The sequence below is a fragment of the Marmota monax genome, unplaced genomic scaffold (genome assembly GCF_021218885.2).
Source record: "Marmota monax isolate L192 unplaced genomic scaffold, Marmota_monax_Labrador192_F-V1.1 WCK01_AAM20220418_F8-fsc00395, whole genome shotgun sequence".
Lineage (NCBI taxonomy): Eukaryota > Metazoa > Chordata > Mammalia > Rodentia > Sciuridae > Marmota > Marmota monax.
Window position 1 is genome coordinate 309,101 of NW_026693011.1, and position 15,349 is coordinate 324,449.

Here is a 15,349-nt window from a genome sequence, read left to right on the forward strand (position 1 = left end):
TGCAGTGTGGCCTAAGATCAGCAGAGACATGGCATTGGACAGCCTGAGGCTTGGGGACAGGACCTATTCCCAGTGGGCACATCAGGTGAGAAGTGGAGTTCATGAGGCCCATTTTTAACTAAAGATCCATGAGTGTTGAGGACCTTTTCATGACCACTATGTCGTCCTTTAAGGGAGATGTGGATAATATGCTGTTGTGAACGTCTAGAGTGTTCGGGTCCCTGGGTAAGGGTCACGAAATAACTGGGACACAGGGGATGCAGAGCCAAGGCAGCAATCACAACTGCATGCTGAGGTTTATTTGCAAGTTCCTTTTATACATTTCTTCTAACAAAGCAAACAATTCTTCAATAACACTTTACCCACATTGTCCAAATATCATGCCTCAGTGGATACATAGAGCTAGATTCAAATTGTTCCTGTTTGTTTGATAAGTACCCTCCTAAAGTTCTTTGTAGACATTATCTACTCCTCTGAGGATGCATTTGTTTCTTCAGAATGTACTGTTCCCAGGATAAGTATGCAGGAAGCTTCTTCCTCTTGGCCAAACCATGCAGAACTTGTGACTTGCGATAAGGGGAAGAGAACTTTTCCTCCTCCTAGCTGAGGTTTGCCTCAGCTGACCTAAATCACAGCCACAGCTCTTGAAAAAAGTCAGGCCTGAGGGAGCTAAACTCTGCACACTCAAACCCCAACATGCTGTCCACAGGGGAAGAATAATGTTAGTCAACAAGAATGGAATCCTGTCCTGCTGGCCATGGGTATGGCCCTGGAGCACATGGACCTAGCTGAAATGGATCAGGCAGAGGGAGACCATCACCACACCATCACTTATGTGAGGAAGCTACTGCATCAGGACCTGGAAAGAGAGAGGACAGTGGCCCCTGGAGATGGGAAGGTGCAGGGAGGGCGAGGGTGAGGGTGGGTGGTGAGGGCCATGTGCAGAGAGGGCCTTGTCCTGGGGCTCTGCAGCTCACAGGGCACCTGTGGCCCACAGCCAGGCTGTGCTTCACAGTGACTGGGGCAGAACAGCTGGTGGGCTCCCCACACCCAGGAGGGGCAGGTGATGGACAGCTGGGTGTGCACAGCCTAGGATCCATCATGGAGCTTGGCACCCTTGTGTCAGTGTGCTGTCATCTGCCTCACTAGGGGTAGGTTTCAGTGTAAGTGTGAAAATACAGCCGGAATGGCCAGCTGTTGTCTGATGGAGAGAGATGCTGACATTCTTAGTGATGCTGATGATCAAACAACCTCACGAGAAAGTCAACAGCATAGAACACCTCTTTTTTCACTCACATCCTTCAAAATGTATTAAACTGTCAAATCTCTAAATCTAGTTTATGTATCTAAGTCCTAATTTTATACTTATAAAACCAGGCATAAGCTGGGTGCAGTGGTGCACACCTGTACTCCCAGTGGCTTGGGAGGCTGAGGCAGGAGGATCACAATTAAAAGCCTGACTCAGCAACCGTGAGGCACTAAAAACTCAGTAAGTCCCTATCTCTAAATAAAATACAGAACAGAGGGGGATGTGGGCAAGACCCCCTGAATTCAATCCCTGGTGCCCACTTTCGAAATCTAAGAAGATTTAATCAATCAAATACAGACTGTGTGCAATGAGGGGTGTCGTGTTTAGGGAAAGTGATCCCAGGATTCACCTGGGCCAGGAAGGAGCTGAATGAGGCCCCCAGAGCAAGTCCAGATGATTCAGTGAGACACAGGAGACAGAAACTAATCCATTTGGAAAGTAAATAGTTGGTAAAATTTCATACAGATAGAGTTGGAGAAATTTCATAGAGAAAACCCAGGCAGGAAGAAATGACTCTCCAACAGAATTTTGTGTATGCATTTTGAATTTTGGATATGCCAATGTAAACCACATAATTATATATAATTACACTGCTCAAATAAAATATTAAAAATATAAAAAGTATTGTTGATTGGCACAGAAATGTCTTGCATTGATATAAAATATAAAAGACTAAATGAGGGACTTATAAGTTTTGTATACAAAAATCAGTGTTTTAACCACCAATGAACATCTTTTGGAAAAACAAAATAGAATTTAACTTTCTAGAATGAAGCAGGAGTATCTAAGACTATCTGGGATATAAAAATTGCCATTTATCATCCTCACCCAGACTGGAGCTGGACTCTCAGGACAGGTTCGGCACTGACATGAGCAGGAACAGAGCCCAGAGTATCCCTGTCTGTGACCCTCCTATCTAGCCACAGTGGCTGGAAACCCAGGCAGGCTCCAAGCTGCTTCCCCCAAGCAATCAGGTGTCTTGGGGCTTCTCAGGCTCAGGGTCACCTCACATCAAGATGGGGTCAGAGTGGTCCTGGGCACTGTGTGTTTTCATGGTCTTGAGTCCAGTTGCAGAGACAACTGGAAACTCCCACAATCAGTGCAGTGCTGACTACCCTCACTCCTGGGTCTTTGCCAAGGAAGCCCCTTTCTTTCTGAGATCTTGATCAGGCCACCCCCATTCACAAGCCATGCACACCTGCATGAGGAGGGGACATCTCTGCCTTTTGGGGGCCTGGGTGTGGGGTGTGTGTGTCACAGAGTCCCATTGTTACGGTAAGACAGCTTACACACACCAAAGTCCATTCTAATTCATATATTTCTCTATATTATGAACAGGTTTAAGGTTTTCTTTAAGGTTTCTCAGATAGGTCTTGGACCTTTTGGGGTGGAAACTGTGAATTGTATACAACACCAGGAGGAGTCAACATTATGCACTTCAGTAAGGGAGTGAGCACCTCTGTAGGGCAGTGTGTACCTCCTAGGGGAGTGTATACCTCTGTAGGGGAGTGTGCACCTCTGTAGCAGAGTGTACACCTCAGTAGGGGAGTGTGCACCTCTGTAGAATAGTGTGCACCTCTGTAGAGGTGTGTGCACCTCGGAGGGGAGTGTGCACCTCTGTAGAGGAGTGTGCACATCTGTAGGGGGTGTGCAGCTCTCTGTGCACCTCTGTAGGGAGTGTGCACCACTGTAGGGGAGTGTGCACCTCTGTAGGAGTGTGCGCCTCTGTAGAGGAGTGTGAATATAACGGGAACACCCAAGCCATAATGAGGAAAGAGCAAGAACTGTGAAGGTGCTTGGAGCAGACCAAAGTGGAAGCTCAGCCTAGAAACACCTGCAGGAAAGAGCAAAGAGCACCAGGGTAAGGTCAGAGTGGTCAAGGCCTCCGCTGAAGACAGAGAGACTCAGGACAGACAGCTATCCCAGCTCACTGAGCTAGAAGGCAATAAGGAACCAAGCTACAGGTACCAGGAGGGAAGGAAAAGCAAAGCTAAAGTGGACATGAATGAAACAGAGAACAAAATCTACAGAATATCAATGAAAAGAGCTTTCAATTTAAAGATAAATAAAATGGACAGATCTTTGCTGAGAATAATCAAGATAAAAGGACAGAAAATGCAAATAAATAAAATCAGAGAAAAAGGCAGTTATAAAGGGAGACATTGTAACCCATGCACAGAATTACAGGGTCATGAGGGCTCATTATGACATATTTGCCAGTGATCTGCAAAGTCTGTTGATGGACACAGAAGGCCCCTGAAAACTTACCAATGAATTCTTGGAAACACTGATGAGCTCTCCTGTGAGCAAGGAGACCTGGTGATGATAAACCCCATCTGATTCCCTATTAAAATTGGGAGCCATCTCACCACAAGGACATAAAAGCTAACTTCAGCTTTTTATAAATTACTGCAAATTCTGAACTTGCTTGGAATGCCTGCCTGTGCCTTGAACTCACCCATATCTGGCTTTCCCTTACCAGATACCAGCCCTCTCTGAAACTTTAGTGATGCCTCATAAATCTTGGCCTACCCTGGCCAGATAATGACCCTCTCTGAGGCTCTAATGATCTTCATAAATTCTGATGTCAGAGCCAGAAAAATGTAAAGTAGCCTTTGTGTTATGCTTGTCTCAGTTCTGTTATCTGTAACCCCCCTTTTTGTAACTATCTGGGCTATAAAGCTGAGCTGCAGGAAAGCTGCAGTGCTGTCTTGTTCCCGTGGTTTTTGTTGGAAGAGGCAGCCTGGCCACTTGAAATAATAAGCTTGTTTTAATTTAATTTTAAATGGAGTCAATGGTCTTTTTCTTGTGTCCTGGTCTAATATTTTGGACGCCCCAGCGAAATGAACCTGCCACACCAGACCACAAGACCAGACTGCCAGAAATTCTAAAGCCGGCCTTCGCTCCAGGGCTTTGGGATGGAGAGCCACTCTAGGGTGTACACACCTTGAGACATCCCTAGGCCTTAGAATGAGCCTTCAGTCCCCTGAGTACTGCAGTGAACTCCTGCCCTAAAACAATTAGCTTCTGGTGGAGGAGGCCTCCATATGTAAGTGGCACCTTTATAACATCTGGTATTCTGTTTAGAGAGATGTCTTGTGATTGGCGAGGTACACATATACTCCTGGCCGGGACAGTAATGAGATATCATTCTGTCTTCTATACTGTTCTGTAGGGAATTCTTCTGGTAGGTTAGTGAGGTGCCAATGAGTGCACACATGCTCCTACCCTGGGAGCTTTAGCAAGATGTTGCATTGCTCCTCAGTTTTTCAGTTTTGGTGCCAGGTTTCTGTTTTCTTGTATTTTGTTCTATATATTGTTTTGCCTTTTGTTGTAGGACTACTGTGGTAAAAACTTAAGAAAATTGGATATGAAAATGGGTAATAAATCAAGTAAGCCTGATATCCCTTTGAAATGCGTTTTAAGGAACTGTGATAAACTTTACCCCCCTTTGTGAAGCAGGATTAGGAATGCAATATTTTCTTCCCTTCCCCTAGTTCACTGTCTTAAGTACACCCACTGCAGAGGGAAATGCCTGCTGGAGACCTAAAGAACTGAATATCTCCCAAATTAACAAGTGAAACTCCTTTAAAAACCCTTGTCCCTCCAGATCAAGAGAGTCTCAACCTTTGCAGTAGAGTCCCCTGTGCTTCTCCTTTGTAAGCAAAGCAATAAACCTCCCTTTTTCTTTTTCTCAAAACCCTGAACTCCTTATTAAATTGACATTAATTGGCTTCAAGGTCAGGAAACAAACTTTCAGTTACAAATTTTGACACCCCTAGGGGAATTCTAAAGGAGCCCCCAGTGTTGGAATAACTTTCAATTTAAAGCTAGCTGCTAGCAGCTATGAGCAGCTCGGAGTGCTTGAAGAATCTGCATTCATTCAGGCCTGATAGGAAAGTCTGCAGGATGAGATGATCTGCTCTATGGAGCCCTTAGTGAAACCACATCCTTAGCACTGTGGTTAGTGTTGCCAAGCTGCCAGGCCAAGAAAGTGATAGCCAGGAGCTTCAGGAATGGAACTTCTAACATATACCTCACAGGAGTTGCAAAATTTCCTGGTGTCCTGGAAGATTTCTCACACAGCAGACATTCCTTATAACCCACAAGGGCAAGGTATAGTGGAAAGTACTAACGGGACACTGAAGGAAACATTGCAGAAACAAAAGAATGCTCATACATGTCTATATCCTCACCTTGAATTGACACATGCTCTTTTTGCCCTCAATTTTCTTTCCTTTGACTCAAATGAGATAGTCCCTGCATACAAGCACTGGAGATCCTTTCCCTCCCTGACTCCAGTCCCCCTGGTATGGTGGAAAGATCCACTCACTAATTCATGGAAAGGGCCACCCTTTGATTACCCAGGGTAGAAGCTTCACCTGTGTTATTCCAGAGGACGCCTCTCACCCCATTTGGGTACCAGCAAGAAATGTCAGACCAGTCACAGATAGGCAGGTCTCTGAAACCCAGCCAAAAGGAAAAGAAGATATCATCAGGACCTCCCCACTGGAGGGCTCACAAGATAACCTGGGGTGATATCAAAGCCCTATCAGATCAAGATCAGATCACGTCACCTGCTGGAGACCAGAGCCCTGATACTCTCCTCTTGCTTAAGCGTCAATTATAACCTGCAACTCACAGGTAAGTGCACAACAGGTAAGTATGGAGGATGAAAGGCCTCTGCCTAACGGCCTGATAACTCAAGGCCCTATGCTGTACTGTTCAAGCAAAATGGACACACTTCAAAGTATGTCCCATGAAGGAAAAATTTCTTTACAGATAACTTAATCACTCATGAAAGGCTGTCTGTGGGATAGTTCTCCTCTAACGGATACCCTCTAGCACCATCTAGTGTCAAACCCCCTTCAGTTAGGAAAATACTCATGCCACTGCAATTAAAAAACCATGAAAGCCATCCACACTCAATTAATCGTGATCAGGATGTTGTACATACTTCTCTCTCAAATCTCTTGCAGAATGCATCCCAAGGTCAAAACTCAGGAGGACAACAGGAGCCCCCTGGATCAAAATCATCATAAGGCTTGTGGTCCTCACAGCCACAATTGCAACTGCCTCTTTTGCCGCTCCCCTACACCCAACCAGAAGGACCAACCCAACCGATTGGAAACAACTTATGCTGTTGCTGGGACTTTAATTGGACTTTCCCCTTCTTTTGCATCAACACATAAAAGGACCCCCTTTATGCTATTGTGCAACATTTTGTCATTCAGCTTGCAAGTACATGCTGGGTGGAAGAGGGCTCCATCTCCCAGGATTCTTTTACCTGTTGGTTTGGATGATACTGTATTGCCTTTCTCGTTTGCTACTAATGTTTCCTTGTGATGCCCAGTTACATTTGACCAAATAACAAGGCACCCTTGGAATATGTCACTCTCACTGATCATTCATGGGCCTGTACTATATTAAGGGATGTGTCTAGGGCACAGAGGTTGTGTCAGTCTACAATTTGCCATCACAATAATATTCTTTGGGAGCCAGGAATAGGAGGCATTATAGGTGTTTGGCCACTCTCCTTAAAGGAGAAGCAAAAGTAGTTTCTGCAGTGATCTGTCTAGTGGCATGACCATGCCTTCTCATGCCTGAGACTCACGTTATTGGCCCCAACCCTTTCTGCAGAGATGACAATGGAAGAAATTTAAAGATATCAATGAAAGTATACCTCTAAGAGCTATATGTTGGAAAGATTGTGTCTCCCTTTCCAGACCCTATTTAATTTCTGATGAGCTTATTAGTTGGTCCAGACCCTATACAAAAGGTGGACAGAGAATGGAATTTTTAAGAGAAACAAATACATTAATATTTAAATATCATACAGATTGGATAGCAAATGCTCAAAATACAAGAGAAAGAAAGACAGGAGACTTTTTCAATTAGGCAAACAATTGTTATGTGGTGCTTACAAATGTATAGATATCAATCCTATTGTCACCATGGATGCCATTTGGTTTAATGGTTCTTTTGAAAAACCCTCAGCAAATGTGCTACTAAAGGCCATGTATGTGTTAAGCCACCCTTTTTCTTTGTAACTTCCACTCAAAATCACAAAAATGGTTGTTTCAGTTGTGATGATTCCCAATGTGAGTTAACCAATTGCTGGAATTCCTCTGTTAAGACAGTAGTGCTAATCAGAACACCCCCCTCCCATGTTATGGTTTCCAACAGAGGATGACTCCTCCATTCAAGAGGTTCACTTTACAAAAGATATTTCTTTTCCCAGAGTTAGGTGAGATTTTGGGATTACTGCTGATGTTATAGCTGCCTCCCTCATTGCAGTTGCAGCAGCTACTGCCACTGGTGTAGCTCTGACCCAGTCCACAGCAAATGCTGCAACCATTAGTCAGGTAGTGCAGCGCTCCACCAAAGCCCTGACCCCAGGAGCAACTAAACCTGCACTTGCAAGGAGGTATCTTAACATTACAACAAAAGATTGACCTTATTGATGAAAAAATTGATATGCTTCAATTGAATGTTAGAATACTCTGCAGTCCTCAATTTCTGTATGTTTTTCAAACCCCTGTCTCAGTAAGAAATGTAACAGAAGCTTGGTTTGAAAGAGCAAATAGACTCAAGGGACTTTGAGATATGACTTCTAGAAATTTCACTATGACACTACATGCTCAGATCCTAGTCTAAATGAAACCAGAGCAGAGCTAATTCTTAACCCCTCAATCTTACAGCAACAATGGGATAAATTGTCAGCTTTAATTGACCCTGCTAATTTGGTCTTCGCTGGTATTGGTATAGTTTTTCTTGTTTTAGAGTATGTTATTTTAAGATGTATCCAAAAAGGCTCAACAAAGTAGAAACAAAACAAGCTATGTTAGTTCATGCATATAAGGAAAGTCAAAAGGAAAATAATGATTTCCCTGTATCTGTATGGAGGGTGGCTATGGACAGGATCTAAGTAGTACCAATTAAGGGCCAGTTTTCTATGAGAGATACATGCCCTGAGTATTAGCACTGCTCTCCTCTTCATCTATCTGTCTCTCTCAGCTCTGTCACTATATCACTGTTTGTCTGTCTATGACCTCTCTCCTTCCTTCCTGAATGCAGCTTCACCAGCCCAGTGCTGTGTGCTGGGATCTCCATGGAGAAGAAATCTGAGTTTCCTGATCCTAAGGTAGATGCTGGTGTGGAGGCCATGGGGGCATTATCTACCTAGGAGACAGAGAGCCCTCTCAGTGCAATACCTTGCACACTCTACATCACCGTGTTTGAACCCGGTTAATCAAAGACTGGTAAGATTCCTCAAGGGAGGGCAACCTAAGACAGGCACAGCCACAGAGGGGCCATCAGGAGAAAACTTGGGGGCCAACAGAGGTGAGGCACAGAACCTCCCCCCCACCTGTGCAAAGGCCTTAGTCTTCACCCCTTCTGAGAGAGATCTCCTGCCCCATGGCTGCTTTGCTCCCCATGCCCAGCTCTGACTGGGACCCAATGACAGACAGACCTAGTCATCAGTGGCTACCCTCTCACCACAAAGGAAACAACTGCAGCTACAGGAATGGGCCATGTCTGCATCTTTCCCCTTTTCTCTTTCTTGTTCCTTTCCATTTTTCTATGCTTTTCCCTCTTCCTTCCTTCTGTCATCATGGTTCTCCTTCAGCAGCAAACTTAATAAAAAGGGAGGAAATGTTGGGATAACTGTCAGTTTACAGCTAGCAGCTAGCAGCTATGAGCAGCTCAGAGTGCTTGAAGAATCTGCACTTGTTCAGGCCTGATAGGAAGGCCTGCAGGATGGGATGCTCTGCTCTAGCGAGCCCTTAGTGAAACCACATCCTTAGCAGTTGTGGTTAGTGTTGCCAAGCTGCCAGGCCAGGAAAGTGATAGCCAGGAGCTTCAGGAATGGAACTTCTAACATAGAAACCCCCTCCTCTAGGGACAAAGGCCCTTCCTGATGATAGCAATATTTAGAACATGCTTCTAGTGTTGTTACATTAGGCATAAGATGATTGGCTTGTGTATGATTGATGGGCACACCCACTCGAACCCTATACCAATTGTATGCATTCCAAAAATAAACTGAGCTACTGGATTACGACCTAAGGTTGGTCTCCAGCCAGTTCTCTCACCAACTCCTGGAGTCTGTGTGTTGATTCCGGGTCTCTACCCCCAGGGCAAGGTAGCCAAGCAACTAATTGACCAGAACCAAAGCACCAGGTCCCACCTTGGGGAAGCCTAGCACTCCAAACAACTGCATGCCGAGTATGTAAGATGAATTTTTTGAGAGCTAACTACTGAAAAGTTAGGAGATATGGAGCATGCCTGGGGTGGAACCAAACCAGAGGAGCTAATACTGTAAGTCAAAGGAGGGACTCAGGGACTACAGTAGCTGCTGAAGCTCCTTTTGCTTCGGGGAACTCACGCCTTCCTTACCTACACTGTAAGGATTACTCCACCTCTCTCTACTTGAAAAAGAGAAAAAGAAAAAGGGGACACTAAATGCAGTAAGGTCACCACCAAGACCCTTGATTTTACATTTCTGGTTGCCCCTCTGTGAGAACATCTGGTTCCCTCATGGTGTAAGAGTCATAATTAAATGGGAGTTGGAAACCTGGAAGAATTTTTCTTTTATCTAGTCTGTCTGTTTTAAAGGTTTCTGTCTGATGGCAGTACTCTGGAGCTCCTTTCTGTCTGTCATTGTGTCTTTGTTTGTATCTGTTTCTGGCCCTTTAAGACATGGGTAATAATATGTTAGTATTACAAATTGTTTCTTAGAAATGATCTTAGATAAATGGGCTACCTATAGGTTAAATGTAAATATGTCTAAAAAATGATGTTTTATGCTTCTTCTGCTTCCCTGTAAGGGAACAAAAGTCAATTTCCCCTTGACTAAAAATGCCAGATTTTCTGTTCTCACTTCTTGCTTTAGGCCTCTTAAAATTATCTAAACAGCCTATTACCAAAAGATTTACTCTCCCTGAGTTATGAGCAGACTTTAGAGCAAAATATATGCTGTTTGTCATTGAAAAAAAATTTTAAATGTCTTACTTGAACTCAAACTAGACTAAACCAAAAGTAAATTGTGTGGTATTTACTAACTATTGGCTGGTCATTTTTTCTAGGACTCTTGCTTTTTCTTAAATTTTGTATTTTTATTGAGCTCATAATTTTGATCCTATAGGCTTAGGTTAATGTTTTTCTGATCAGTTCTATTTTTATTCAACTATGGAGTTTTTAAACATTGCAATGGAGATTTCACCTGCAAAAAGCTACAAGGCCTTTACTATTGTGTTATATGTGCACACTTGTGTTATGTGTTGTATGGCAATATGTGCATATGTTCTCATATCATATGTATGATATACAAATTAACAGATATAAGTAGTGCTCAAAATTTTTAAAAAATTGATCCACAAATCTTTAATTCATGTGATTTAAATGGTTCAATTAAGATTGGATAAACGGATAAAAATAAATGTCTTTAAATTTAAGCTTCCAAGTTTTTCTAGGTGTTAAAAACCTAATGAAATACTAATGTCTATAAAATGTCTAATATGCCTTCATTCTAGGACTTTCCTTCCACAAGGAAAAAATGGCCAACACCGTTCAATACACTTTTCTAATATTTTGATAAAATAAGTAAAGTAAATTTGATATGGGATTACTCATTCATGAGTATTTTTGTTAGATATATGATTGATTTACTAAGGTCTGTATAAGTTTGTTTTTACAACCAGTCATAAGTTAAAAAGACAAAGATTTCTTAAAACATAACATTGTGTTTATTAAGTTTTATTTCTTTTTTTTTCCTAGAACAAGTAACCATAAAAATGAAATGACTGGTTAAATAAGAACTATAATGTTAGAGCATTGAACTGTCATTTCTTTAAAGGCTAAATTTGGATAATATAAAAACATCAATGTAATTGTGATGCTATTAATCTGCTCATATCTTACAGGTACACAAATCTGTAAGGTAGAAGATTTAAAAGAACATTATATCAAGCTGGTGTTCTAAAGTTGTATGGTAATTTTAAGCTTAAAAGAAAAACATATTGAGGATTTATTTACCTGTTATCAATAAATATGTAACATTTTTATGTTACTTTTTACATTGTGGAACAATTTACCTGACTTTTTAAGTTAATGAGAGCCTAATCTATGAAAAGATTAATATTGCAAAGCAGGATTCGCGCGGCCCACCCCGTGGCTACAGACGGCAGGACACCACCGAGAAGCGACCAGCAAGCAGGGAGAAACGTTGCTGTGGATTCTGTGGAATCCTGCCAGCTCAGCCCCCACTGAGCCCCGGGCTGAGTTTGGGATTTCAGACGGGGAAGGAAGCGGTACAGTTCTATACCCCACAATGGAAACTCCACCAAGGAAACCAGTGGCCACCATCTTGGGGAGCTGAAGTAACCACCGCCACTCTCCGACAGATTTCAACAATAAAACAGGCATGTTTTACACAGCTCATCTCCCATACAGCGGGGAATTCACATAAAATCTTTCCTAGGCTTTCCGGGGGAGGGATTACCAAAGCGAGCCTGCATAAATATGCAGGGAAAACTAGAGACACCTGACTTTCAACTCCCTCTCCCATCAGCGGCAAAAACAAAACCTGTCTAGCCAGCACTGGGGGAAGGACAAGTGGAAAAAATCAAAACATTGGAGTGCCGGGGTTCCCAATAGACACATTCCACACCCAACAAACGGCAGGCCCAGAGTACAGTTTGAACTGCCGAGAGGCATCACTCAGGGGAAATCTGGTCTAGCAGGAGAAACCAGGACTAGCAGGAGAAACCAGGGGACTAGAGGCCAGGCCCTCGCGACTGGGTGGCTGGAGACCGCCTGCCCGCCGGGGACTGATCGCCTGCCGGCTGCCCACGCGACTGGGCTGCTGGAGTCCACCCCCCCGCCGGCGACCGACAGCGTGACTGGGTGGCTGGAGACCGCCCGCCCGCCAGCGACCGGGAGCTGAAACCAACCAGAGACAGTCCAGTCCCACCCCTCCATTCGGACACCCCGGCAAGGAGCCTAGGGCCCACCATAGCAGAGAGGTGACGTCACTGGAGCTCGGCCGTCGGAATTCCTTCCCAGCAGAATCCACTTTAGCAGGCATAGCCTACCATCACAAAGGAAAGACAACAGAGATATACAAAACCAAAACAAATCTATAGAAGAGAGCAGAAACACAGCAATCAAATAGAGCTGGAAAGTAATGTGAACATCATGAAAAAACAAGGGGAAAAAGGAGTATAAACAATGCAGGACAACTTAATTCTACAGGAGGAGCTAGAAGCATCAGAAACAGGGATAGGGAAAGAACTCAAGGCATACCTAACTAAGATGGAACGGAATCATAGAGAATACATGAGGCAGCAAGTCCAAGCAATAAAAGTATATTTAGAAAATGAATTAAACAAACAAATTCAAATAGCAAAGAACGAGCTTTACCAGGAGATAGAGATCTTAAAAAAAATCAAACAGTAATCCTAGAAATGCAGGAAACTATAAACCAAATTAAAAACTCAAACGAGAATATTACAAATAGACTAGATCAAGTAGAAGTCAGAACATCAGATAATGAAGACAAAGTTTATCAACTTGAAAAGAATATAGTCAACATAGAAAAGATGCTTAAATCCCATGAGCAATCTATTCAAGAGATATAGGATGTCATAAAAAAATAAATTTGAGAGTCATCGGGATAGAAGAAGGCATAGAGATTCAAACCAAAGGAATGGATAACATATTAAATGAAATAATTCTAGGAAACTTCCCAGAGATGAAAGATGGAATGGATTGCCAAATCCTGGAAGCCTACAGGACCCCAAACATTCAAAACCATAATAGACCAACTCCAAGACATATAATTATGAACATAGCCAACATACAGAACAAGGAGAGAATATTAAAAGCTACGAGAGAAAGGAGGCATATTACATTCAGGGGTAAACCAATAAGGTTAACTACTGATTTTTCATCACAGACTTTGAAAGCGAGAAGATCCTGGAACAATGTATTTCAAACGCGGAAAAATAATGGATTCCAACCAAGAATACTGTATCCAGCAAAATTAAGCTTCAAATTTGACAATGAAATTAAAATCTTTCACGATAAACAAAAGCTAAAAGAATTCGCAGCCAGAAAACCAGCACTGCAAAGCATTTTGAGCAAAATATTACAAGAAGAGGAATTGAAAGATAATTCCCAAAACTAACAGTGGGAGGTATCTCAGTAAAGGGGGAGGAAAATAACCAAAAACTAAAAACTAGCCAAACTAAAATAAATAAACATGACTGGAAGTACAAATCATATTTTAATTGTAACCTTAAATGTTAATGGCCTAAACTCACCAATCAAGAGACATAGGCTAGTAACCTGGATAAAAAAAAACAAACAAACAAACAAACAAAAAAAAACAAATCCAACAATATGCTGCCTTCAGGAGACTGATATTATAGGAAAAGTCATACACAGGCTGAAGGTGAAAGGTTGGGAAAAATCATACCACTCACATGGCCCTCGGAAGCAAGCAGGAGTGGCCATACTCATATCGAATAAAATCAACTTCAAACCTAAGTTAATCAAAAGGGATAAAGAAGGACACTATATACTGTTAAAAGGAACCATCCACCAACAAGACATAACAATTATCAATTTGTATGCAGCAAACAATGGAGCTGCAACATTAATAAAACAAACTCTCCTCAAGTTCAAGAGTCAAATAGACTACAACACAATAATTATGGGTGACTTAAACACACCGCTCTCGCCATTAGACAGATCCTCTAGACAAAAACTGAATAAAGAAAATATAGATCTCAACAGCACAATCAATAACCTAGACTTAACCGACATATATAGAATATATCAAACATCATCAAGTGGATACACGTTCTTCTCAGCAGCACATGGATCCTACTCAAAGATAGACCATATATTATGCCATAGGGCAACTCTTAGTAAATATAAAGGCATGGAGATAATACCATGCACCATATCTGATCATAATGGAATGAAACTGGAAATCAATGATAAAAGAAGGAAGTAAAAATCCTACATCACATGGAAAATGAACAATATGCTACTGAATGATAAATGGGTTACAGAAGACATAAAGGAGGAGATAAAAAAATTCTTAGAGACAAGTGACACAGACACAACATACCGGAATCTATGGGACACAATGAAAGCAGTTTTAAGAGGGAAATTCATTTCTTGGAGTTCTTTCCTCAAAAAAAGAAAAAAAAAAACAAATAAATGAACTCATACTAAACCTCAAAAACCTAGAAAAGGAAGAGCAAAACAACAGCAAATGTAGTAGAAGACAAGAAATAATTAAAATTAGAGCACAAATCAATGAAATTGAAACAAAAAAAAACATTGAAAAAATTGATAAAACTAAAAGTTGGTTCTTTGAAAAAATAAATAAGATCGACAGGCCCTTAGCCATGCTAACGAAGAGAAGAAGAGAGAGAACTCAAATTACTAACATACGGGATGAAAAAGGCAATATCACAACAGACACTACAGAAATAAGAAGATAATTAGAAAGTATTTTGAAACCCTATATTCCAATAAAATAGAAGATAGTGAAGATATCGATAAATTTCTTAAGTCATACAATCTGCCCAGATTGAGTCAGGAAGAAACACACGATTTAAACAGACCAATAACAAAGGAAGAAATAGAAGAAGCCATCAAAGGAATACCAACCAAGAAAAGTCCAGGACCGGATGGGTATACAGCTGAGTTCTACAAAACCTTCAAAGAAGAATTAATACCAATACTTTTCAAGCTATTTCAAGAAATAGAAAAAGAAGGAGCTCTTCCAAATTCATTCTATGAGGCCAACATCACCCTCATCCTGAAACCAGACAAAGACACTTCAAAGAAAGAAAACTACAGACCAATATCTCTAATAAACTTGGATGCAAAAATTCTCAATAAAATCCTGGTGAATCGAATACAAAAGCATATCAAAAAAATTGTGCACCATGATCAAGTAGAATTCATCCCTGGGATGCAAGCCTGGTTCAATATACGGAAATCAATAAATGCTGTTCA